We start from the raw sequence: 26,312 nt of genomic DNA on the forward strand, positions 1-26,312 counted from the left end.
AAGAACCTTTACTAATTTTGTGTGTGCAGATGTATGCATTTATATTTAAGGAAAATGAAGCATTTGGTTTAAAGATAATTATTGCATTGGTACTTCAGCTATGTGTAGGCATAATTGTGTGTTTTTCCTCTGTTTTCTCCTCTTAACACTTTTCCACAAGCATGCACTCATTAATCAAAGACGGTGCACTCCTGCTGAGGGCAGAGAGGTTCATCAAATTGGCAGTCAGTTTGGTGTAAAGAACGGTGTACTGAAGCTCTTAACTCACTGGGACATAAATAAATCTAAGGTCTTTGTATGCAAACCCTGGAGGTTAATACTGTATAATTCAATGTCCTGTCTTTGTTTTTATGATTGATGTTTTTAAATGTTTCAAGCTTGATGCAAGTCTTCTAGTAGGTCAGGTCTGACATTCTGATTGGCTGAAGTAAGAAAGCATTAGGTTGTCAGAAGGACTTTGAGTATGCTGCAGAGATTTTGATTTTTTTTTTTCCCCTACGAGAGATCATTGTCATATTGCCTGAGCTGTTATAGGAATGTACCAATGATTGACATCCCCCACTGTGATAATGGACCCAGTGCATGAAATGCCAATAGTTTGGTCCTATTTGTTCGGAAGCTTACTGCTATTTGTATCCTTAACAGAGCTAACATGTAGAACAAGCAAAACTACTGGGATTTCTATGTAGAAATAGTGCTGGGATTTGGCTTTAACATGAATTGGTTGCATATTCATAATTTAAGAACAGCTGGTTACAGCAAGCACATAGTCATTTGCAAGCTATTATAAACCATTCCACTCACACATGGAGCCCGTGCTTAGTGATTTTTTTTTTTTTTTTTTATTGATCTACCTGCATTTAAAATCTGGTCACTGCTGCTACAGAAGCTCTTCATTTTAGCTGTGTTTGCAACATAGAACAGCTTCAATTTTAAATATTTAATTTAAACTAAATGCAGAATAAAAAGAAGCAGCTTTGAAAGAACCAAGTGTAAAAGGTCAATAATGCATTACCCATCATATATCTCATCTTGGCCAAAAACAAACAAACCTAGATTACACAGCGATTGTGATTTTGGGGAAATATGTTGTATAATTTTATCCATAGATAAGTAACTGAATTATCTTTGTTTTAAAAATGTTGTTAATTATATTTTGCTAAAAAAAATTATATTTTGCTAGTTATCTATAGTTTTAGGTAACAACGCAAGGAAGGAATAGGCTGTGATTGTCATTGTTAGAAAACAATTTCATTTAATATATAGAAACAAGACAGTACTCTTTAGTTTATGAGTGGTGTAAGATGAGATAGAAAAGAAGAGCAACAAGACATTATAATTTGATTAGGATAATGCTACTCCTAAAACCAGAAAGCTGCATTAATTTTTTTAGTAGAAATCTAATGAGGACTCTCTTCCTCTGCTTTTTGGGTCCCTTCTGGAATATTAAGCACAGATATGCTTTTACAGTATTTAAATGATATGTGTAAACTAGTCCACCTGTAATAGTTTCCTGCATGTTGTGCTGCCTAGCAGTGGCTGATGAAAGAGGAGAAAACCTCTATATCCCAAGCTTTCCTAGTCCACCTGTAATAGTTTCCTGCATGTTGTGCTGCCTAGCAGTGGCTGATGAAAGAGGAGAAAACCTCTATATGCCAAGCTTTCCGTGAGAAGAGTGGGAGGGGAAACGTTAAATGTGATTTCAGATATCCTTGTAGGAATCTCGGGGAGCTCTGCCTTGATTTGTGTATGTTAAAGTAAGTGGATACATGAGTGATTTACAAGGATGGTGATTATATTGAGCCTTCTACACAACACAGTATTATGTTCACATGTGCATGTATGTGTTTGTCCCCATGCTAGATGATGAAGTAGCTTTCAGCACTTCAAGGTTGAGTACCACTCCTAAGAGTGCATTTTACTCTTTCTTGGCTTCACAAATGGCTAGATGTGTTGGTAATAGAATATATGGCCAAATTTAATCTAGCTGAAGTGGGCTGCACTTTTTTCTAAATAATAAATTCAAAGGTTATTAAAGGACGATGTGTTATGTTTTAGTTTTGAGTTGCATGTAATAATAACTTTATTACACAGTTAATTTGCTATTATTTGAGGTTTCATTAATCATTTTGTGAATTATTGTATGATTTTTTTTTTTTTTCCTCTGCGTTTTGACTGTTGTCCTTTCGGTTATTTTCCTGCTCTAAAGAATCTCATCAGAGAATAAACTGAGGAAATAAAGGGAAGTAAAATTCAAATAAGTTTTGTTTCCCTTCCTCTTCCACTTGATAGATCTCTAGGAGAGAAGTTGTCTACCTTTTTTTGGTTCTCATTACAACAGATAATTCTATTCAGATAAAAAGAAAGGTGAGGTAATGAACTCAATTTCTAAAATATTAGTAACCTGTGGGGGTGGTGGCTGGCTGGCTCAGTCGGGAGGAGCATGTGACTCTTGATCTTGGGGTCATAAGCTCAAGCCCCACATAGGGTAGAGATATTACTTAAGTAAAACTTTAAAAAATAAATAAAATATTCTTAACCCAACAAAACAGTAGGAAGTGTGGCCATTACTTGAAAGATGAATTGACTCAGCAATGACACACACAGGAGAATCACTGGTATTTGATACACTTGTATTGTTTAGTACCAATAATAGGGGGAAATGTGGGACAGCTACTTTCATTCATCAAGTTTGTCCTGAATACAGTGTTCAGCATTTTCGGAGAGCTATGGTTGAAACTTTGTGAAAGCTCAGAATTAGGGGCGAGGTGACTTCTGGTTGGAATCATTAGAAAAGGCTCTTTTGGCTTGGGTAGCATTAAATTAGATCAACAGGAATGAGTAAACTGGAATATTTAGAGATGAGGAAGAAAGGATCCAATAGAAGAAGGGAATTATGAGCCCTTCATAGAACAAATAAATAAAGCGAGGTCTATTAGTTATATGGAGTGGTTGAGTAGCCTTTTTGAGGTTATCCCAACCTACACCTTTCCCTCTCAGAAGAGAAAGAAAATGTTATGGGATCCTTCTTTCCTCCATTGCTTTCAAGAATGCTTGGCTTTTTCTGGTGAAGGCAGGTTAATCAGTTTCAAATCATCTGTTTCAGTGATAGCCTTGTTGTTTGTGGAGGCCAGTTTAAAATTGACAGAACTGCCCTTACTGATCAGAGTTATTGAAATACTGTGTTCCTTTCTCCTTCATTCTTTTCCAATGCTTTGTAAATGTTTTTTGTTTTTGTTTCTGTTTTGAAACAATGCATGGTCATACCTACTAAGAACATTGAGCAAGAGGACACCTGTTTCCCTTTTCTCAGTTTATTGGTGAAGAACTAGCTTTCAAAGGGAATTTGATGACTGACCCAATTAACACTTTTACTTCTTTTAGTTACTTTGGATGAATAAAGAGGATAGACTGGCTAAACTGCCAATAATAGAAATATCCATAAAGACAAAAAGAAAATGTATAGGCGCTATTTATAATTACATTAGTACTGAATTTCACTAATAATAGAAATACCATTTAAAATAGTATGGGGGTGGGGCAGCCCGGGTGGCTCAGCGGTTTAGTGCCGCCTTCAGCCCAGGGCCTGATCCTGCAGCCGCGGGATCGAGTCTCACGTAGGGCTCGATTTTATTTTAAATAAAATAAAATAAAATAATATGAGGCACGTGGGTGGCTAAGTCAGCTAAGCATCTGACTCTTTTTTTTAAAAAAGATTTTATTTATTTATTCATGATAGCCACACACACACACACACACACACACACACAGAGAGAGAGAGAGAGAGAGAGAGGCAGAGAAGCAGGCTCCATGCAGGGAGCCCGACGTGGGACTTGATCCCGGGGCTCCAGGATCGCGCCCTGGGCCAAAGGCGGGCGCTAAACCACTATGCCACCCAGGGATCCCTAAGCATCTGACTCTTGATCTCGGTTCAGGTCTTGATCTCGGGCTCATGAGAACAAGCCCTATGCTGGGCGTGGAGCCTACTTAATAAAAGTATGAAAAGGAAAGATTAAAAAAAAAAAGTCATACACAAATGTATAAGGGCTTCATTTTCAGGAGTTAGACTTTTCCTAACTTCATTATTACTCCACTAAGATAATGAAATTCATTTCATTTTCCTTATTTACAATGTTGTGATGACCATTTACTTGCAAGAGATGTGCTAGAAGAAAACCTTTAAGACATCCACATAATTCTTTAAAAAAAAAGATTTTATTTATTCATAAGTGACACACACACACACACACACACACACACACAGAGAGAGAGAGAGAGAGAGAGAGGCAGAGACACAGGCAGAGGGAGAAGCAGGCTCCACGCAAAGAGCCCAGCGTGGGACTCGATCCTGGGGTTGCAGGATCATGCCCTGAGCTGAAGGCAGGCGCTCAACTGCTGAGCCATTAGGGATCCCCCACATAATTATTTCTTGTATGATGATGTGTTTTGAGATAAAGGTGGAAATGAGTAGAAATAGAGGGCTATCCAGTGTCTGAGTTTAGAGAGGAGCCATACTTTTTCTAGTTTCCATGATGACATGGTTATTGAAACATACTTTTGGACTTCCTTGGGGAAAGGATTACTGTTGACATGAACTATTGTGGCAACATATGAAAGAGCAAAGCCCATTTTGAGCATCTGAAGAATATCAGGGAGCAGCCTATAAGTCATAGGATGATGTGTTTCTTCTTTTATGGGTTAGTGTAGCATACTGGAAGAAATAGGGTATGCCAGGTAACAGTAACAGGTAGAGGTTGTGGGTCAAATCTCTTTAAAAGAGGGGTTACTGTAGAGCAAAAGGAAGTGTGTCGTTAGGGGGTGGATAGTAACAACATCAAAAAGAGGAGGCCGTTTTAAAGAAGGCTTTTAAATGAAGTTAAGAGAAATGGAGCGCTGTGACACAATTTAGTCCTCAGGAAAATCTCAAGATTTTCTCCATTGTGGCCTAAGTACCTTAGCATTAACTTATTATGCATTGACATTAATATTTTCAGCAGCTTATTGAGAAAATAATTCTTATCTATAATCATACCTTGGGGATTTGAAGTAGGAATTTGAAGGGTTAGGGAAGGGCTGTGTAAACAGCCGGTCCAGGAAGAGAACATGCAATACTTTGGCCAGTTAGGTGAAAGCTTTCTTTCCCTTCCCTTTTCAGAAAGACTATTCATAGGTGTACTGCCAGAATTCAAACAAGAGAAGAATTGGTTTAAAGAATTTGTAAGTGCTTTTGTACCATGTGTGAAATGGGACGGTAGGCATAAGGTATGCCAGGGTCCTAGACAGAATAGGAACTTTCCAGTGTTTGGGTTTTTTGGGTTGTTGCTTTTCATGAAGTATTCTGTTGACATAGTATCTTGAATTTGACCTTTCTCACTTTAATGCGAGACACTTTTTGTGAAATAGGTCATTTTTTTTTCTGCAGTTTATTGCAAATATTTTATTCTTAGTAGGTAGCATTTTATATGTTTCAGCTTAAGTCCAGAGGTACCAACTAAATTAATTACATCTACCTGGGTAGAAATGCATGCTGCCTTCTGTATTGGTTAATGTCAGGACTTCACAAGAGACCTGAAAGTAATCCTGTAGTTACCCATGGAAACGAGTAAAAATCACTTATTTTTTCATATTTCTTACTATTGTGATATGCTCATAGTCACATATTAGGCAGTAGTGATTAATTAAATAAATTGGTCACTGAATTGAGAACCAGAATCGGGCTGACATCTATTTCTTAGTAACTAGAAACAATTTAAAGTGCTCAGAAATGAAATGCATAGCCCATAATATCCTCAAGGAGGCATAATTTACTTAGGGAGAAAGGATGTACATAAAGTGCTGTTTCATCTTTTGTGATTTTAGCCCATTGAAATTCAATTATTTACATTGGAAAAATTGGAACTGGGAAAGGAAAAACAATTTCAGTAACCACCATTCATTCAGTGAAGTTATTTATAGGCAGTATACAGGAGTCAGATACTCTCTGTTCCTGGGTAGCTCTCATGGTGTGGCTCTTGTGTCTTAATATAAATATTTTTTTTTTGTATATCATAGTTCCTAAATGCAGGCCAGCTATGAGTATCTGGAACTCCATTATGTGAATGACATCTACTTTAGTGCTGGCAGTCAAACTGTCTGTGTTGGGCTTGTTGAGAGACCATTTATCTGTCTCAGTATGGTTCATGTCAAAGATAATATTTACTATATTTTGATATAACCTACTGACTAGAACCTACCCACATTCCCCTCACCCCCCAACGAGATGAACCTCTACTGGGAGTACATGAGTGGCTCAGTTGGTTAAGCATCTAACCTTTTTTTTTTTTTTTTTAAATATTTTGTTTATTTATTCATGAGAGACCCAGAGAGGTAGAGACATAGGTAGAGGGAGAAGCAGGCTACCCATGGGGAGCCTGATGGGGAACTCGATCCCAGAATCAGGCCCTAAGCGACCAGGTCCTGAGCTGAAGGCAGACACTCAGCCACTGAGCCACCCAGGTATTCAACTCTTGATTTCAGCTCAGGTCTTGATCTCAGTGTCATGAGTTCAAGAACATGAGTAGGCTTGGAGCCTACTTTATTTTATTTTATTATTTTTTAAAGATTTTACTTATTTATTTGAGAGAGAGAGAGAGAGAAAATACGAGTTGGTGGGAGGGGCAGACAGAGAGGGAGAAGCCAGCTCCCCACTGAGCTGAGAGTCTGATGCAACAGTAGGGGGTAAGGGGAGGCTCCATCCCAGGTGCTTAGGATCATAACCTAAGCTGAAGGCAGATGCTGACTGAGGCTCTTACTTGACTGAACCACCCAGGTGCCATAGGGTCTACTAAAAAAAAAAAAAAAAAATGAGTGTTTGCTGTTATATGAAGGTAGCATGGTCCAGGATAGTTCATATTGCTTAAGTATTGCTATTGATACCCCAGAATGTAAAGAGAAGAAATTGGTTTGGAATTAAAAGTGTTCAAGGAGATGGTGAAACTTCAGTTGATTTTTGAAGGAAGTAGTAGGTTTTTTTTAAAATTTAATTTTATTGATTGATTGATTGAGATAGATATTTTAGAACAGCAACCTGAACAAAGGAGAGGATGATGTAGGAAACTTACCTAACTAAATGTTTGTAATGGGAGATAAAGTTACAAAGGGGAGTTTAGGTTAGCTAATAGATTTTTAAGCAGAGATGTGATGTGATTAAAAATTTAGAAAGATAGATTTGGAAGAAATCTGTTAAATGTGTAGAAAGCAGGGACTATTAAAAGAAAGACCAGTGACTTCTGAAGAAATTCCAGTGTTAGGTGGTAATGATTAGACTAATAGCAATAGAATGGGTAGAAGGTTATACATGAGCTACATAATACTTTAAAGGAATAGAGTTGAGTAGTGTGGGGAGGTTGGAGATTGTATTACCTTGCATGCAAATCTATTTCTTATGAATATAACAATAATTTGATGTAGCTGAACATTTATTTCCTCCTTTCCAGATACTGAAAGCAAGAGGAAGAAAGACTGGGGGATGGGGGAGGCTAGGTAGCTCATTCAGTTAAACATCTGATTTTGGACCAGGGCAGATCTCAGGGTACTGGGATTGAGCCCCTGCATTGGGCTCCCGTCTCAGTGGGGAGCCAGCTTGACCCTCAGCCCCTCCCCTTGCTTGTGCTGTGTCTCTCTCCCAACAAACGAGAGATTGACTGTGGCTTACCACTTGCCAGTGTTAGATACTGTTTCTAATACATCATAACAGTTTCATGATGAGTTTAGCTTAAACTTTCTTTAAAACCCTTCTACTTCACTCCTGGTATAACAAAGATGTATGAAGATGAGTACTCACATACAGTTAGCTTGATATTTTCCATTTTTTTTTGTATTTATTGCCCTGCATATGTTTAAACCATTGCTAAACATCACTTTCTGAAAACCAGTGGGAGATAGGAGGAAGCATGTTCTAAACATAAACATACCATACTTTTTATGGATCCCTGACGATAGACTTTCATAAATCCATGCTTTTGCACATGATGTTCCCTGTATACAATTTTTATTCCGTCTCTTTCTGCTTGGTAAAATCTGCTTATTTTCTAAGACTTCTTAAGAGTTATTTTTAAAAAATTTTCCCAGCCCCGTACCTCCTCACAGGATTATCTGATTCTTCCCTTGTGCTACACTGGAATGCTAATAGTGGAGCACATGGTTGTGCATACAGATAGATTGATTCCTTACTTCCGACCTTTATAGATATGCTTCAGTGCACATTTTTATGCATAGTACTTTTATTTGTTGCTGTTTGATATTATTTCATAGGATAAATCCCTAAAAATGCAATTTTTGGGTTAAAGGCTGGGAATACTTTAAGGCTCTTAATATATGTATTGTGAACTTGGCCTTTGAAAGGATTATATGAGATTATAGTATTTCACTAGTAGTATATAACCATACCTATTTCACTACACCTTCATTGGATTGGGTCATATTCATCATTTTTAGCCATTTGCCGAGTCCATTGTAAAACAAAACAAAACAAAACTGTACCTTATTTAATCTGCATTTCTGTGACTAATTAGAATGAACATCTTTTAGTAAATATGCTTCTCTTTTGTGATTTGTCTTTGACATTGCCTGTTACTACACAGAGGTTTTAGTATGTTGATTATAAGCTATTTATAAATTCTAAGTATTAATGATACTATGCTTTTATTATATTTATTATAATTCTTTAGCTTTTTAGTAGTTTTTTACTTCCAGAAATGTGAAATGTCATTTCTTCATCTTTTAAAACATTCTTTCCATTTTTAAGCTTAAAAAATGTCCTTTTCCCAGGGTACCTGTGTGGCTCTGTGTTGAGCACCTGACTCTCGGTTTTGGCTCAGGTCGTGATCCTGGGGTCTTGGGATCAAGCCTTGCTTCAGGCTCTGTGCTCGGCATGGAGTCTGCTTGGGATTCTCTCTTTCTCCCGCCACTCCTAACACCCTACTTGTGCACTTTTGTATTGTGAGTGCACACCCACCCTCTCTCTCAAATAAATAAATAAATAAAAATCCTCCTCCCCAGAGTTTTCATAGACACATTTCATATATTTATTTTGTTTTTTGACATATAATTCTAACCATTCCTTTTTTCTTTTTTTAAAAAAATTTAGAATCTATTTATTCATGAGAGACGGGGAGAGAGAGAGAGAGAGAGAGAGGTGCAGAGACACAGGAGGGAGAAGCAGGCTCCATGCACGGAGCCCGACCTGGGACTTGATCCCGGGACCCCAGGATCATGCCCTGGGCCGAAGGCAGGCGCTAAACTGCTGAGCCACCCAGGCATTCCAAGCCTACAGCACCCAATATTCCCAGCCGGTCTCCCATCCAAGTACTAACCAAGCCCCACCCTTCTTAGCTTCTGAGATCAGACAGAGATTGGGTGCGTTCAGGGTGGTATGGCCGTAGACACTTTTTTTAAAGTACGTTTTCTGCCCCAAGTGGTGCCCAAACTCCTGACCCTAAGATCAAGAGTTGTGTGCTCTTGCCAAAAGAGCCAGCCAGACACTCCATTTCCCATTCCTTTTTGCTAGTAGAACTACCCTTTAATGCCCATCTTAAGGCCCAACCTCCTGTTAACAGTATCTGTACCACTAAAAAAATGCTGTATACTCTAAAAAATCTCTGTTACAAGGAATGTTGAACTAGATAACTAAAGGTCAACTTTTTGATTTGGTTCTACCTCTTGTAATAGAATTCTTTATAAAAATATTAATTTTATTAGATAATACTGAGCATATTAAAAATAAATTGTCCTTGATAAGTTTGGGTCATCTTCCTGGTCAGTAATTCTATTATACTTACTAGATGTCTGAATTATGACTATTAAAATATAACTTAACGAGTTTATTTTTTAAAGGTTCAAGTTATATTTGTGCCATATTTGTTTATGATAAAAGTAAATTGTGGAAGCAACTCCGTAACTTGCCAGTTTTCCTTCTTAATCATATTCATTGTCCTTTGATTTTTTTCCTTTATATTCATTTTGTTTATTTTCTAGCATTTAAAAAATTGAGGTACAAATGGCATACATTGTCAGTTTCAGATGTACAAGACTTTTAAAAGTGTATTTTTGACTAAAAAATTTCTCAAGTTTTGAAAAATACAGAAAATATTAAGATAAAAGTCTCAAATGTCCAAAGTTCTTTTACTTCCATTTTTATTTTATACTGAAGCTTATTTAATGAAATGAAAGTCTTCATAAATGAAAAAAACCCAGCAAGTTAGTTTCATAAACCTCTCCTCTAAGAAGAAAATGAGGGGCACTAGCATAGAGTGAAATGGTTTTGTGATACCAAGTAAAAACAAATAAAAAAAATCCTATTAAGCAAAAAAGGACGTTGGTGACCTTGGCAATAATAGTTTTAGTGGAGTGTTTTGGACTAAAGCTAAAGAAATAGGACTGTGGAATTTGGATAGTTGTTATTTTTTAAGGGAAATGAAATCAGCAAGTTTCTAGGAAGGAAATGTGGGCTTGAAGATGACTTTCTTAATGATGAGAATGAAAATAGAGGTCTAGGGATAGAGTTCAGAAATACTTTGAGAAGTGGGAAGACGTGGGTTCCAAACCCATGTTAGACTGACATTATCTACAAGGAGGGGTACCTCTGTAATTAATGAATGAGAATGAGAAGATGTGGGTGTGTTTAGCAATGAGTTTGGAGCTTTGGTGGAAAGAAATTTCAGAGTTCAAGTTACAAATATCAGAAATTCTTCAACTACAGGGGCGCCTGGGTGGATCAGTTGGTTAGGCATCTGACTTTTGATTTTAGCTCAAGTCATGATCTCACTGTCATGAGATTTTTTTTTTAAAGATTTTATTTATTTATTCATGAGAGACACAGAGAGAAAGAGGCAGAGACACAGGCAGAGGGAGAAGCAGGCTCCATGCAGGGAGCCTGACGTGGGACTCGATCCCAGGACTCCAGGATCATGCCCTGGGCTGAAGGCAGTGCTAAACTGCTGAGCCACCCAGGCTGCCCACCGTCATGAGATTGAGCCCCTGTCAGGCTCCATGCTCATTGAGGTGTCTGCTTGAGGTTCTCTCCTCTTTCTGCTCCTCCTTCAACACATACACATTCTATTCCTCTCAAATAAATAAATAAATCTTAAAGAAAATTATTGGTGGTATCTGGGTGTCTCAGTCGGTTAAGCATCTGTTTTCAGCTCAGGTCATGATCCCAGGGTCCAGGAATTGAGCCCCACATTGTGCTCCCTGCTCAACAGGGAACCTCCTTCTCCCTCTCCTGCTACCCCTGCTTGTGCTCTCTCTGTCAAATAAATAAACAAAATCTTAAAAAAAAAATTCTTGAATTAGAAATGCCTCTTTGCTGTTTTTTCATAAAACAAAGTTTTAATTTCTTATTTTATCTGATTATATCAGGAGCATTTTCTCATGTCATTGAATATTCTAAACAGTATATATTAGTTTATTCAACTACTCATGTTTGAGGCATTTAAACTTTTTGATTAATGTATATTTCAATATATAATGAAATAATTTAACATCAAATGTCACTAAGTCTTTGTGCATATTCATATTGTAATTCATTTCATTAGGAAACATTCCTGGAGATCGAATCGCTGGGTCAAAGCGTAATGAATGGTTTACATTTATACAGTGTCATTCTGGTAAATATTAACAACTGGTTTGTGTGTCTGGTGGGGGGAGTGTGATTTGTAATGTGTGTTCTTTTTCCTGGTGTAAATACTCCTGACATGGCCTATTTCATTCTAACAATTAATACCACTGAGCAGAGTTGGGATGTGCAGACACAGAATTATTATACAATATCTGTACCAAGCTGATACAATAGATGTAAATAACCTCCACAGTGTAGAGAATAATAAAATGTGGTAAAATAATTAGAAGTGATAAGTTTTGAGTATTTATTATCTTATTTTTAATAATTTATTGATTTGTAAGTTTATATAATTTAATTTTTTTAAGATTTCTGTATTTTATTTATTTTTAAAGATTTATTATTTATTTATTTATTTATTTATTTATTTATTTTTATTTATTAATGAGAGACATAGAGAGAGAGGTAGAGGCACAAGCAGAGGGAGAAGCAGGCTCCATGATGGGAGCCCGATGTGGGAATCAATCCTAGGACCCCGGGATCACTCCCTGAGCCAAAGGCAGACGCTCAACTGCTCGACCCCTGAGCCACGCAGCCATCCCTATGTTTTTTTTATTTTTTTATTTTATTTTATTTTATTTTATTTTATTTTATTTATTTTATTTTATTTATTTATTTTTATTTTATTTTTTTTTCCTATGTTTTTATTTTATTTTATTTATTTTATTTTATTTTTCTACGTTTTTATTTAAAAGAGAAAGAGTGAATGTGAGCAGGAGAGGGGCCAAGAGGGAGAGAGAGAATCCCAAGCAGACTCCCTGCTGAGCACAGAGCCTGACAGGGGCTCAGTTTCATGACTGAGACCATGGCCTGAGCCGAAACCAAAAGTCAGATGCTTAACTGACTGAGCCACCCAGTAGCCCCTATATAGTTTAATTTTTAATAATGACTGTGTTTAATAACTGGGTTGCAAAATTCCCCAGAATTTTAACAGTTGACTCTTGTGAACTTCTATGAGCAAGCTCCAGAACATTACTCCTAAGTTATCATTTTTTTTCTTTTCTCTTTTTCCCTTCCTTCTTCTTTTTTTTCTTATACTTATTGTGGAATTCCCTCCCCCCATATTGTTATTTTCAATATAGGAAGACTTAAATACTCAGAAGACTAGTGTTGCATTCTTTTTGTGTATGGCTCTACAGTTTGTTTTGCTTTCACTTACCATATATGGAATCTATTTAAGTGAAAGAGATGAAGTGTGAATACCCAGCTTTATTTTTTTTTTTCCCACAGACTATTCAGTTTTCCCCAAAACACTGTGGAGTAATTCCTACTGGCCATTGATTGAATTACTCAACTTTCTTGTTTTTTTCTAATATTTTTTCAATTGATTCTATAGGACTTTTCATATATATAATCATATATTATGCAAATGAAGATAATTTTGCTGCCACACTTCTAATATTTATAACTTTATTCTGTGTAAAGAATGACGTTGACTAGTATTAACATTGAGCATGCCTTTATTTTTTTTTCTGATTTTGAAAATGCTTCAAATACTTCATCATTGTCTGTGATACTTGCTTTTGGTTTGTTAGATGTGTTTTTGAAAATCACGTTAGGCAAGTATTAATCTATTTCTATTAAGACTTTTAAAAAGCCAGTTAAAATTTAATTAAATGCATGGGCAATTTGGTAATTCTTGATGGCTTTCTCTACCTTGGTGTTTTTTAAGTTTGTTTTTCATTTTACAATTAGTGCTAGACAGAGGTTTAGATTATGGTTTTTAATATTTGGGATAAGCAACAAGATGAACTGGGCAACAGGAAATACAGTTTGATATGTTTTCTCCTAGAACTTTTTTTGCTGAGTCTCAAGAGATCTGTGTTGTAGGTATACCTGTAATCCTATGTTTGAGGGTCAACATGATTGATTTTAGCAGTTCCCGTGCTTCTAGGAGAGCCTGGAATACCTGTGGATGGGAAGATATAATCAGGGGCAGAATGGCTACGCTGTGATACTGTGGAATATGAGTATGGTGAGTCGGTACTTGTGACTGCTTAATCAGATTTGATCATCACTTATAAAGCTGACTCCTTTTCAATCCTAATGACAGGTTGAGGAAAATTAAAACAATGAGGCCAAAAGGTAGCTCTTGATGTCTTTCGGCAGTGTGAATGTGAGTGCCAAGCTCTGTGACTCCCACTTCTCTTATGAGCCTTCCCTGTTCCTAAACTTTAATTCTACAGGTTGTGGGTTGGGATATTTTTTTTAAATTTTTATTTATTTATGATAGTCACACACAGAGAGAGAGAGAGGCAGAGACACAGGCAGAGGGAGAAGCAGGCTCCATGCACCGGGAGCCCGATGTGGGACTCGATCCTGGGTCTCCAGGATCACGCCCCGAGCCAAAGGCAGGCACCAAACCACTGTGCCACCCAGGGATCCCTGGGTTGGGATATTTTAGAATATTCTTATTTCTTAAAGTCAGCCCCTTATACCATTGGGACATATGTGTATAGACTCAGAATCTTGTTATAGTTTTGGTATTTTCCCTGACTTCTTTGATGATGACATTCCTCATACTTATTTTGGTCCTTTTGGGTGGATTTTTGGGAGGGATTATGTGAATGAATGCTGTATTGAGGTTTTAAAACTCTTTTCACATATTCATGAAATTTTCCTCAAGAGAGGTTATACTCTCTTATACATCTTCCTGTGGACTTTGAGAATTTTTTTATTCTTAATGGGAATAATTTCATTTTAATATGTATATATAATTTTTAAAACCATTTTATTTATTTATGAGATAGAAAGCCAGGGGGAAGGGCAGAGGGAGAAGCAGGCTGAGCAGGGATTCCAACTTGGAGCTTGATCCCAAAGACTCCAGGGTTATGACCTGAGCCAAAGGCAGATGCTTAACGACTGAGGCACCTAGGTGCCCCTAATTTGTATATTCTTAATTGTTACAGATAATCATATGTTTCTGTTTACTGGGGAATTAATTATATTTGTATTTGAATTATTTAGAAGGAATGGCTTTGGTAAGATTTTTTGAGGAATATGATCATAATTTTAAGGATTTTTCTTGATTCCCCCAAAAGGCTGTTCTTACTAGGAGTTGTGGCTGATTATTTTCATAAGAGCAAGCAAGAATGTTAACCAGCATCCTTGAGTTTACTTTTGCATGCCTTAGTAAAGCCTATGCACTATTGTACAATTACTATGGCTACAAAATAAACTTAAAAAAGATTTTATTTATTTATTTGAGAGCAAGAGAGAGAGAGAGAGAGCATGAGTAGAGTGACGGACAGAGGGAGAAGCCAACTCTCCATTGAGCAGAGAGCCTGATATGGGGCTTGATCCTGAGACTCCAGGATCATGTTCTGAGCTGAAGGCATATGCTTAAATGACTGAGCAACCTAGGTACCCCCACAAAATAAAATTTTAAACTTCTATTCATTTATTTTAAAGATTTTATCTTTTTGAGAGAGAGAGAGCACACACAAGCAGGGGGAGGAGTAGAGAGAGAGGAAGAGGGAGAAGCAGACTCCCTGCTAAGCAAGGACTCTATTATGCCCTGTAGATGCTTAACCAACTGAGCCACCCAGGTACCCCAAACGTTTTAGCCTTTACGTGTCAGCTAGGACTTTTATTTATTTATTTTTCATTTTATTTTTTTAAGATTTATTTATTTTTAGAGAGCATGAGGGGGGAGGGGCAGAGGTAGAGAAAGAAGGAGGGAGAGAAGCAAACTCTTGCTGAGCATGGAGCCCAACTTGGGGCTGGATCTCATGTCCCCGAGATCACCAACCAAGCTGAAATCAAGAGTTGGATGCTAAACTGAGCTAGTGAGGTGCCCCTTGGGAACTTTCTTATAAGAGGAGTAATATTTGGATGCATAGAACTAAACGGAGGTACGTTCCAAATTGTAGATAAAGATGCAGAAATTTAGCCAAAGTTTATATGTTCACTATGGATAATGGTAGTCAAAATGTAGATTTTGTTTTCTGTTGTTTATAGGTTAGCATATCATGTATTTTATAAATGAACATTTATTTTCTTTTTATTATTTTAGTTGTCACATAGAGGTAAGGGCTTAAACTTTTGTTTCTCTTAGCATTAAGAGCAAGCCCATTAGGTATGAATTTTGGCCAAATTGCATTACATCTTAATGCTTTACTTTGTCATTTACTTATTAAGTATTTTGCTCTAGGCAAGGAACTCTTTGAGTTAGGGTAGGAGGAAATAAAAAGATAAATAAGATAACTTATTGATTATCTAATTTAGGAAAATACTAAAGTTTATCAACATGATTTAGCATGTTTTAAAACCTTATATAGCTTTATGCTGTATATCATTTTCCAACCTGCTTTTTCCACTCACCTTTGTATTTTTGTTTCTGTGAGTCAGTAAATTGGGATTGACCTAGGTGGTTTTAACTCAGGGTCTCTCTTGAGGTGGCTATCAAACTTCCACTTGGGATAGCAGTTATCTCAAAGCTCAACGGGGGTTGGAGGATCTAATGCCAAGCTCACATTGTTGTAGACAGTTCCTTGTTGGCTGTTGGTAGGAGGCCTCAGCTCTTTGTCACATGGTCATCTCCATAAAGCTCCTTCTGACATGGCAGCTTGCTTCCCCCAGAGTAATGAGAGACAGAGGCAGCAACATAGACTCTTTTGGAGTGACAAAATGCTTTAAGAGAGAAATTAGAAGATTTTGAGTATAAAGCAACTTGGAAAAAATGGAACAGTTCAAAAAATCTAAAAAGTCATGATTTTGGATACTCCCAAACTTAAGATGACTCCAGGAATAATTAGAAACTCTGCTGAATAAATTTATAGTCCAGACACATATGTATTTCATTGGTATAAAAGAAATGTATATATGAGAGGTTCATACCAGTATTAACAGGAGGTTTATTTTCATTCTTAAAGGTGGCTGCTTTGCTTGAAAATAAAAAGCCATATTAGAATCCACTATTACAAAAAAAATCAAAGTCTAAAATGGAGTCCCAGTTAGGATCGCAAAATATGCTATCATATTTTAAAGCCTTAATTCTAGTACTATCCATTTTATGATGGAGGGTAAATCTGGACACTTGGTGACTTTAGAGTTTTGTTTAGTTTTGGTTTTTGGCCACCCATAGTGGGAATGGAATCAAAATTTTTAGAGGTTATAATGAAAATGTGAAGACTTTTTAATGAAAACAATCAAGGAGAAAATACTAGACTGGCAGACTCCTTCCTTTGAGTATCTTTAAAATTATGTGAATTGTGATTCCCTTCCTCCTTTTCATATTTTACCATTTAGTACTTGACTATCCCTATATAACTTACCTTAAAATATTTGCTTCTGCTTCCTGAGTCTACCTTTGTTACCATAGAAACAGAAGTGGACGAGGGAAATTGGCAAGACAACCAGCAACTGAAATTAATGAGGATTCTAACTCCTCACCTGTAGTTGTTATGTTTCATTTACAACTCCTGTTTTAAAAATAAGCAATGTAAGGCCTGTTGAATAGGAGAAAAAAAAACCCTGAAACTGAACTCTCATTTGCTTCAGACTTGTTCTCTTGCCTAGAAAGCTATTAGGAAAGAATCTTTCTAACAGCGTGGAAAAGAGTTTTCATTCTTGTGAATAGTTAGACTGCTATCCATCCTGTGATGTTATACCTTTAGGTGTTTATCAGATGTTTTTCATTAATAGGTATTAAAATAACACATTTTCTAGGGAATGAGATGTGATATGTGATATAAGCCTCCTGTGGTCAATATGTTTTCGCACATACAATTTAAGTGAACCTGGAAAAATAGATATAGATCTTAAATCTGAAAAGGCATTAAAAACATTATTATGTATAATCAGTCTTTTATTTATCATGTCAAGAAATACTTTTTAAGTATTAAAAAGTATAAAGTTTTAAAATGTAAACCTTAAAAAGTCTATTAGAAACTTAAAAAAGTACTTCTTTGCATTTAAAAAAAATTACACAAGTGATCTCTAATGCCTAATGTGAGGTTTGAAATCACAACTCTGAGGTTAAGAGTGCATGCTGTATACACTGAGCCAGCCAGGTGCCCCTCTTCTTCTTCTTTCTTCTTTCTTCTTCTTTTTTTTTAAATTTTCTTCTTGAAATTTAGGTAAATGTGATGAAGTTCACATTGTGAAGAGATGAACTATTCAAGACCATTAGAAGTTCTCTTCCTTCAATGTTTTTCTTTCCCTTTTTTACAATTAAGAAATAGCACATTTTAAAGAATTTTTTTGCTTTAGAAACCTAAATTTAAGCTGCTTTCCTCTGGTTGCATCCTATAAAATTTTTAATTATATTAAATCTATAGGCATACCTCAGAGAAATTGTGGGTTCTGTTCAAGACCACAGCAATAAAGTGAATATTGCAATAAAGTGAGCTAAATGAATTTTTTGGTTTCCCAGTGTATATAAAGTTATATTTACACTATAGTGTAGTCTGTTTACTGTGCAATAATACCATTATATCTAAAAATAATGTACATATTTTTTTAAAGATTTATTTATTTATTTATTCATGATAGAAAGAGAGAGAGAGAGGCAGAGATACAGGCAGAGGGAGAAGCAGGCTCCATGCCGGGAGCCCGATGTAGGACTCGATCCCAGAACTCCAGGATCATGCCCTGGGCCAAAGGCAGGCGCTGAACTGCTGAGCCACCCAGGGATCCCCTGTACATATCTTTTTAAAATTACTTTTGACTATATTGACATACAATATTACATTAGTTTCAGGTATACAACGTAGTGTTTGACAGGTTTATATATTATGCTATTGCAGTATCATTCACTATGATCCTTATGCTGTGCCTTTTATTCCTATGACTTATGCATTCCACAACTGGAAACCTGTATCACCCACTCCCCCTCACCCAATTTGCTTAAGCCCCCTATCCTCTCCTTTATGGCAACCATCAGTTTGTTCTGTATTTGTTAAGTCTGATTTTGTTCTTTGTTTATTCATTCATTCTTGTTTTTAGATTCTACTTCTGAGTGAAATCACATGGCATTTATCTTTCATAGTCTGACTTATTATAGTTAGCATAACACTCTTATCTATCCCTGTTGTCTCAAATTGCATCATCTCATCATTTTTTTTGGCTGCATGGTATTCCTCGGTAGAACTGCTTTCAAAGCTGGAGTCCGTCCTATCAAACCATACCACTGCTTTATCATCTAAGTTTATGTAATAGTCTAAGTCTTTTGTTGTCATTTCAGTAGTCTTCACAGCATCTTCACCAGGAGAACATTGCATTTCAAGAAACCACTTTCTTTGTACAGCCATAAGAAGTAACTCCTCATCCGTTAAAGTTTTATCATGAGATTGCACCAATTTAGTAACACATTCAAGACTCTACTTCTAATTGTAGTTCTCCTGCTATTTCCACCACATCTTCAGTTATTTCTTTCTCTTAAATCTTGAACCCTTCAGAGTTCATTCATGAGGGTTGGAATCCACTTCTTCTAAACTCCTATTAATGTTGATATTTTGGCCTCTTCCCATCAATCATGAATGTTCTTAATGGCATCTAGGATGGTGAATCATATCTAGAAGGTTTTCTATTTACTTTGCCCAGATCCATCTGAGGAATTACTATCTGGCAGTGATAACCTTGCAGATTTTTATTTCTTATATAATAAGACCAGAAAATCAAAATTACTCCTTGATTCATGGTTTACAGAACGGATATTGAATTAGCAGATACGAAAACAACATTTATCTCGTGGGGCATCTCCATCAGAGCTCTTAAATGACCAGTTGCATTGTCAATGAGCAGTAATACTTTGTTTTTGTTTTTTTTTTTAGCAGTAATATTTTGAAAGGAATCTTCTTTTACTGAGCCATATGTCTCAATAGTAGGCTTAAAATATTCAGTAAACCATGTTGTAAATAGATGTGCTGTCATCCAGGTTTTGTTGTTCCATTTGTGTTCCATTAGAACACAGAATAGATTTAGGATAATTCTTAAGGGCCTAGGATTTTTGGAATGGCAAATAAGCATTAGCTTCAACTTCAAGTCATCAGCTGCATTTGTCCTTAACAAGAGTCAACCTGTCCTTGGAAGTTTTGAAGCCAGACACTAACTTCTCTTCTCTAGCTATGAAAGTCCTAGATGACATCTTCTTCCAATAGAAGGCTATTTTGTCTACGTTGAAAATCTATTGTTTAGTGTAGCCACCATCTTTAATTGTTCTAGCTAGATCTTGATAATTTGCTGCAGTTTCTATATTAGCATTTGATGCTTCATGTTGCACTTCTGTGTTATGGAGATAGAAGGCCTCTTTCCTTAAACCTCATGAAACAACCTCTGCTAGCATCCAACTTTTATTCTGCGGCTTTCTCTCCTCTCTCAGCCTTCATAGAATTGAAGAGAGTTAGTGCCTTGTTCTGGATTAGGTTTAGGCTTCAAGGAATTTTATGACTGGTGTGATTTTCTATCCAGACCACTAAAACTTTCTCCATAACAGCAGTAAAGCTGTTTCACTAAATTATCATTCATGTGTTCTTTGGAGTAGCGTTTTTAATTTCCTTCAAGAATGTTTTGTTTGCATTCGCAATTTGCCTGTTTGGCACAAGAGCCCTAACTTTTGGCCTGTTTCAGCTTTCAACATGCCTTCCTCACTAAGCTTAATCATTTCTAGTTTTTGATTTAAAGAAAGAGATTGTGACTCTTCCTTTCCCTTAAATGCTTAGGGGCTATTGTAGGTTTTTTTTTAAATTTTATTTTATTTATTCATGAGAGATAGAGAGAGAAAGAAAGGCAGAGACACAGGCAGAGGGAGAAGCAGGCTCCATGCAGGGAGCCTGATGTGGGACTCGATCCTGGGTCTCCAGGATCACACCCTGGGCTGCAGGCGGCGCTAAACCGCTGCACCACCGGGGCTGCCCTGTAGAGTTATTAATCGGCCTAATTTTTGTATGGTTCTGTCTTGTGGAATAGGGGGGACCAATTTAGGGGGAGAGATCCATCAGTGGAGCAATCAGAACACATCCAACATTTATAAAATTTATCGTCTTCCATGGGCATGGTTCATGGCCCCTCAAAGCAATTACATTAGTAACATCAAAGATCACTGATCACAGATAACCATTACAAATATAATAATAATGATGGGGATCCCTGGGTGGCGCAGCGGTTTGGCGCCTGCCTTTGGCCCAGGGCGCGATCCTGGAGACCCAGGATCAAATCCCATGTCAGGCTCCCGGTGCATGGAGCCTGCTTCTCCCTCTGCCTATGTCTCTGCCCCTCTCTCTCTCTCTCTCTCTGATTATCATAAATAAATAATAATAAAATAATAATAATGAAAAAGTTTGAAATAGAGGACTTCCAGTGGGGTACTGGCTAGGATCTTCTGCGTGGGTCAACCTTCATGCCTACACATGTCTGCATCCCCAGTGCAGCCCCCCAGCTTGGGACTCTGCAACCAGTCCAACCCTGCTGCCTCAGCCTCTGCTGCAGTCTGTGTGGGCTTTCCGTGGAGCACTTGAGGCCTTTCATGGGGACTTTCATGGGGCACTCTGCCTGCAAATGGGCTGGATCTGCTTGAGCCTCCTGTGCTCTTGAGCACCCTGGGGCTATAGCTGCAGCAAGCTGCAAACCCAGGAGGACAGAGCTTTTGTTGTTTACTGAGTGATGAAATTGAGGAAGAGAAGAGACAGAAGCAGAAGTCTCCTCAAGATGTCTGGAGGTTGGAAGCTGGAAGTGAATGGGACAGAAGCCAAAGGAGCTGGGAAAGTTGCTAGAGATCATTTGTTGTCACTTTAAACATTAACAGTAGCATCCTGCCAACATTTGATGGGGAGGAGGAGCCCTCACAAGGGCAGAGGGTTGAAGAGCAGGAGCCTGAACAGACACCCATTCCCAATTTCAGGGTTAATGTTATAAAGAATGGTGGCAAGAAGGCTCTGTTGCTGGACTGTCACTATCTAGAAGATGAGCTTGGGCAAGAAGAGGAGGACAAAAGTGACATCTTCTCCCTCAGAAAAATGAGCTTTCGGTCCATTGGTGATCCTGAGGGGAAGGACACCCAATACCAATCCCCTGGTTTGGGCTTTACATGATCCCTTGATGGATTTCCTGGCAGGCTCATGGGTGGATAACACATTTGTAAAAGAGTAGAGTTCAGCACAGCCCTGGAGCAATGGGAAAACATTCTTTTTCTCGAAGATCCCAAAAAGTTTTATCAAGGGCCATAGAGCAGACAAAACATTGAACATCTTAAATTTATGGCAGGTTTTGCCAGGGAACACACCTATTCTGAAGCCACTCACACACATATTTTGGGATGGTTTTCATTGTAATATCACGGAGAATAATTCAAATTTAAATTATTTCCATTGCCCTCTTATTTACCCATTTATTCTCTACAAATCTTATTCCTATATTCTTGTATAACATAGTAATGGACAATAAAATCGGTTTATCTCCTTTCTCAAAAAAAGAAAAACTGGGCAGCCTGGGTGGCTCAGCAGTTTAGCGCCGCCTTCCGCCCAGGGTGTGACCCTGGAGACCTGGGATCCAGTCCCACGTCGGGCTCCCTGCTTGGAGTCTGCTTCTCCCTCTGCCTGTGTCCCTGCCTCTCTCTCTCTTTCTCTCTCTCTCTCTCTGCCTCTCTGTGTCTCTCATGATAGATAAATAAAATCTTAAAAAAAAAACCACAAATATTTCAAGAATTATCAAATTGTGACACAGAGACACAAAGTTGTTGGAAAAATGGTGCCGATAGCTTGTTCAAACCTTCAGTTTGTAAAAACACACGCTCTGTGAAGTACAACAGAGCACAAAACAAAGTATGCCTGTATTCCCAAAAGGGCAGAGTTTTTGTTTTTGAAGACATTTTTTTCACATTGTATTTATTTATGAGAGAGAGAGAGAGTGAGTGATAGTGAGAGTGGGCCGGGGGCTGGGAGCAAAGAGAGAATCCTTAAGCAGACGCTACACTAGGTGTAGAGCCCAACTCTGGGCTTGATCTCATGACCCTGAGATCACAACCTAAGCCCAATTAATGAGTTAGAGCCACCCAGGTACCCCTGTTTTCAAAGAGCATTTACTTGTTTTCTTTTAAGTGGGTGATTAGCAGTAGTTGCTTTTGCCTGGTTTCTTTTTTTTTTTTTTTAGAATTGTGTCTCTCTCTCTTTTTTTAAGATTTTATTTTCAAGTAATCTCTACAACATCGAAATCAAGAGTTGCACTCTGTACCAACTGAGCTAGCCAGGCACCCCTTAGTATTGTCTTTAAATCAAGTTCACTTTAAAGGTTGAGAAATTTTTCTTAGACTACATGATTTTTAGGCTCCAGTCATATATTAATGGTCTTTGAACTGTTTTTCTGGTGTTTTGTATGTTTTTTTAGAGCTGTTTTGACTGTGCTTCCCTACCAGTAAAAATGTGTTGGGAGCATAGATCACCTATATATGTGCGTGTGTGTGTGTATATATATATTTTTTGTCATTTTATTGTTTATGAATTATATATTTACTAATATTCTAGTATATTTATGTAGGATATATGATATACTAAAAAATAAAATAAAAAAGATGAGATAAAGATGATATAAAAAATATCTTAAAATATTTTGCTAAAAGTGAAGGCTTTAAATTATGAGCCAGTTTCTCAAGGTATACTGAACACTTAGGATGATAGTTGTTAACAGTAATAGATATCCATATTATAAGAAGTTTATTGTTAAATTCTTTATTTTGGTAGAGATCCCCCCCACCCCCCCACATAATATGGTTGATAACTAGGAGCAGAAGCATCAGCTTTGGTATTTTTGTGTCATTTCCTGTGATTCTGTTAGTTTTCTACTCTGTCTTAGTCCTGTTTGGTCCACTGTAACAGCATACCGTAGACTGGGTGGCTTATAGACAATAGAAATTTGTCTCACAATTTGGGAGGCAGGGAAGTCTAAGATCAAGATCCTAGCAGAATCCAAGTCTGGTGGGAGCCTGCTTTTGGTCATAGAGTGTAGCCATCTTCTTACTATGTCATCAATGTTAGAGGGACCAAGAGAGCTAAGAGGCCCCAATTCCTTGCATGAGAGCTCTATCTCCAACTGAATCACCTCCCAAAGGCCCTCTCTTCTAATGTTAATACATTGGGAGTTTAGAATTTCAACATAAATTTGGGGGTTACACACACATTCAGACCATTAGCATAGTCAACCCATGACTTTTTTGTAGGAATGTTTTTAAGCCCCTTTTACTTTGTGAAATTTGGTTGATGGCCAATTGGAAAGAGAAAAAAAAATGCCAATAAGATTTTTGCCTTTACAAGAACTTCTTTGTTCCATATGCTTAGTATTTATTACCCAACCCATCATCAAGTCAAATCATATTTGAGAGCTATCTCAAGAGGATCTGCCCAGCGTTAGTTCTGAGGTCAACCCCAGTACACTCAGTTTTCTGCTCTCTCATACTCCAACCTGGGGTTTTATTAGATGGATATAATTCCTGTTGTTTTCCTATAGTTGCTTCGTCTTATTATCACATCTCCCTTTTGCATCATTATGTTTCCCTTTCTTGGATTATTACCACAACATACTCGGAAAAAAGGATCCTTCTTTTCATTTCCTTCATTATTGCCATAAATTCTCTGCTTTTTACTTAGCAGAATTTTATTTGCTACCTATAATACTTTCCTACAATTCTTTTTTTTTTTTAAAGATTTATTTATTCGAGAGAGAGAGAGAGCACACATACAAAGTCAGAAGGGGCAGAGAGAATCCAGGCCAACTCTCTGAAGAGCGGGGAGCCTGATATGGGGGCTCCATCCTCAGACCTTGCGATCACTGCTCTAAGCTCACGATCCAAATTGAAACCAAGAGTTAGGCACTTAACTGACTGAACCACCCAGGCTCCGCTCTCCTCCTGTTCTTTCTTGATCTGACTTTAGTCATTGCTTTTGCTTCACATCAACTCCACAAAAGTGTTCTTGTCAGTGACCCTGACGACTTCTGTGACTTCAGTCTTGACTAAACCTGTAGCATTTAACCAAGTTTATCACTCTATCGTCCTTTAAACTTTTTGTTTTCTTATGCCTTCCACAACTTCATATTTTGTTTTTCCTGCACTGTTCCTTCACTATAATCACTCTCTTGGTGAAGTAATTCTACCCCCTGGATTTAGATAACATTGAAATGCCAAAGTCGCTTATTCCATTTTTTAAGGAGATATTTTTTCTGTTGAAGTATAAGTGATGTATAACATTAATTAGTTTAATGATATTCATATATGATGTGAAATAATCACCCTGTTAAGTCTGATTAACATCTGTCACCACACATAGTTAACAAATTTTTTTTTCTTGAGATGAAAACTTTTAAGATATATTCCCTTAGCAACTTTCAAATATGCAATATAATTTACTATCCATGTTACCATGCTATATCTTACATCTCATGACTTAATTTACTTTATAACTGGAAGTTTGTAACTTTTGACCTCTTAACCCATTTCACCTATTCCCCCACTCCTGCATCTGGTAACCATCGATCTGTCCTCAGTATGTATTATGAGTCTTTCTTTTCTTTCTTCTTTCTTTTTTAGATTCTACATATAAGTGAGATCATATGGTATTTTTCTTTCTTTAACTTATTTTAGTTAGCATTATGCCCTAAGTTCCATCCATTTTGTTACAAATAGCAGTATTTCTATTTTATGGTTGAGTAATACTTCATTGTAAAAATATACCTTTTCCTTATCCATTCATCCATTAATACATACTTTGGTTGTTTCTTGACTATTGTAAATAATTCTGCAGTGAACATATGTATCTGGGGGTGTATATATCTTTTTGAGTTAGTTTTTTAAATCTTCTTCAAATACCCAGAATTAAAATTGCTAGATCATATGGCAGTTCTGCTTTTCATTTTTTGAGGAACTTCCATACTGTTTTCCATAGAGGGTTTCCTTTTCTGTATATCCTTGCTAGTACTTGTTATTTCTTATTTTTTATATAATAGCCATTCTAACGCATGTGAGGTGACACCTCATTGTGGTTTTGATTTGCATAATCTTGATGATCATTGATGTTGATTGAGCACCTGTTGACCATCTGTGTCTCTTTTTTTTTTTTTTTTTTAAATTTTTATTTATTTGTGATAGTCACACAGAGAGAGAGAGAGAGGCAGAGACACAGGCAGAGGGAGAAGCAGGCTCCATGCACCGGGAGCCCGACGTGGGATTCGATCCCGGGTCTCCAGGATCGCGCCCTGGGCCAAAGGCAGGCGCCAAACCGCTGCGCCACCCAGGGATCCCCCATCTGTGTCTCTTCTTGAAAAAATGTTTATTTAGATCCTCTGCCATTTTTTAATCAGTTTTTTTTTTTGCTATTGAGTTGTAGGAGTTCTTTCTATATTTTAGATGTTAATTTCTTATCATATATATGATCTGCAAATATTTTCTGCCACTCAGTAAGTTGCCTTTTCATTTTTTTAATGATGGTTTCCTTTGCTATATGGAAGGTTTTTAGATTGATTTAGTACTAGTTGTTTATTTTTACATTTGTTGCCTTTGATTTTGGTGTCAAATCCAAAAAATGATTGCTAAGACCAATGTCAAGGAGCTTACCACCTGTTTTCTTCTGGAGGTTTTGTGGTTTTAGGTCTTATGTTCAAGTCTTTAATCCATTTTAAGTTGATTTTTTGTATGATGTAAGGCAGTGATCCAGTTTCTTTCTTTTTTGTG

The 26,312-nt window shown here is 37.1% G+C and overlaps 1 protein-coding gene and 2 pseudogenes across 2 annotated transcripts in view; 2 read left to right on the plus strand and 1 right to left on the minus strand.

The window, feature by feature from the left end:
- Nucleotides 1–26,312, plus strand: part of BAZ2B (bromodomain adjacent to zinc finger domain 2B) — a 296,342-nt gene that overhangs the window by 5,656 nt on the left and 264,374 nt on the right. The window lies entirely within an intron of this gene.
- Nucleotides 1,518–21,822, plus strand: LOC129498429 (complement component 1 Q subcomponent-binding protein, mitochondrial-like; annotated as a pseudogene).
- On the minus strand, nucleotides 9,305–9,424 carry LOC129498967 (5S ribosomal RNA; annotated as a pseudogene).

The sequence above is a fragment of the Nyctereutes procyonoides genome, unplaced genomic scaffold (genome assembly GCF_905146905.1).
Source record: "Nyctereutes procyonoides isolate TBG_1078 unplaced genomic scaffold, NYPRO_anot_genome, whole genome shotgun sequence".
Classification (NCBI taxonomy): domain Eukaryota; kingdom Metazoa; phylum Chordata; class Mammalia; order Carnivora; family Canidae; genus Nyctereutes; species Nyctereutes procyonoides.